This window comes from Chrysochloris asiatica, unplaced genomic scaffold (genome assembly GCF_000296735.1).
Source record: "Chrysochloris asiatica unplaced genomic scaffold, ChrAsi1.0 scaffold00053, whole genome shotgun sequence".
NCBI classification, from domain to species: Eukaryota; Metazoa; Chordata; class Mammalia; order Afrosoricida; family Chrysochloridae; genus Chrysochloris; species Chrysochloris asiatica.
This window is the reverse complement of record NW_006408571.1, coordinates 6,231,923-6,233,891: the sequence shown is the minus strand read 5'-3', so window position 1 is coordinate 6,233,891 and position 1,969 is coordinate 6,231,923.

Genomic DNA, 1,969 nt, shown 5'->3' with positions numbered 1-1,969 from the left:
TCCACCATCAAACCCTGCCTCATCCATATTTTATTTTTCACTGTTGCTTCCATTTTTGATTATACCTGATCCAATCAAAACGAATTATGTAACAACTTCATTCTTTTCTCCATTTACTGCAATGTTGTTCATTGGTTCACTGGTGAGGATTTTTGTTTTCTTTACATTTAAGTACACTCAGTACTCAAGTTTGTGGTTTTTGATGTTCATCAGTAAGTATTTTAAGTCCTCTTGTCTTTCAGCAAGCAAAGTTGTATCATCTGAATATTGCAAGTTAATGAGTCTTCCTCAAATCCTGATGCTATGTTCTTCTTTATATGATACATTTCCTTGGATTATTTGCTCAGCATGCAGATTGAATAAGAATGGTGGAAGAATACAGTCCTAGTACACACTGTTCTTGGTCTTAAACCATCTAGTGTCCCCTGATTCTGTTTGAACGACATCTCTCGGTCTTTGTACAGGTTCCTCAAGAGTACAATAAAGTGTTCTGGAGCATTCATTCTCCACAATATTGTCCATAGCTTGTCAGGATTCATACAATTGAAAGCTTTTCTGCAGTCAGTAAAGCACAGGTAATCATCTTTCTGATAGTCTCTCCTTTCAGCCAAGATCCCTATAATATCAGCAATGATATCCCTCATTCCAACTCCTCATTAAAAACCAGCCTGAACAGTTCACTCTGGCAGTTTCCTGTACTATTGCAGTCATTTTTAAATTATCTTTCACAAAACTTTATTTGCATCTCATATCAGTGTTATTGTCTAATGATTTCATACGGTATCTTTGAAATGGTTGAACGTAGCTTAGTTTTGTTGTTGTTGTTCTTGGGGTTTTTTGGTTCAGTGATGCTGTGTATATCTTCCAACTTATTTTGATGCTTTCTGCATCATTCAATTATTTGTCCATAGAACCATAGAACTTCACAATATTGTTATTTGAGGCTTAGTTTTTTTTTGTTTTTGTTTTTTTTTAAGTCCTTTCAGCTTGAGAAATGCTGATCATGTTCTTCTCTTTTGGTTTTCTAACTCCAGGTCTTTGCACATTGCATTACAATACTTGACTTGTGTCTTGAGCTTCCATTTGAAATTTTCTGTTCAGTTCTTTTACTGCCTCATTTCATCCTTTTGCTTTAGCATCTATACACTGGAGAGCAAGTTTCAGAGTCTTTTCTGATTTTCATTGTGGTCTCTTCTTTCTTTCTTGTATTCTTAATGACTTTCTGCTTTTCTTCTGTATGTTTTCTTGAAATCATCCCACAATTTATCCCACAAGCTCCATATCATCAACCAGAACAAGACTAGATGTCAACTGTGGAAAAGACTATGAATTGCTTATATGGAAGTTTAGATTGAAACTGAAGAAAATGAAAACAAGTCCACAAGAGCCAAAATATAACCTTGAACATATCCCAACTGAATTTAGAAATAATATCAAGAACATATTTGATGCATTAGACACTAATTTCAGAAGACCAGAAGACTTCTTGTGTTGTAGGCATTACTGTACTGAAATAGACGGGTATTGAAATTTTTGAATTGGACAATCATACAGTTTACCAAGCTGGGAACAGCAAACAAGAGGAATGACTTCATATTCATCATCAAAAAGAACATATCAATATATATATCCCATCACAAACCTACACACACATACACACACACACACACACACACACACACACACATATATATATATGTTTGTGATAGGATAATGCCTGTGCTACTATAAAGAGGGTCAGGTAATACAACTGTTATTCAATTACTTAATTCAATTACAACTACTGATATTAAATAATTCTACCAATTTCTTCAAACCTGCAATCAGGGATGATTTAATAATTACACTGTATTTTTTAAAGTGTTTGTATTGTTAATTGAGTGATAGCTTACATGGGAGAATATCAATTTTACATCCATCCTATCGCATTTTGTTTCATTGAAAAGATTACAATCCCCTCCATGTACCA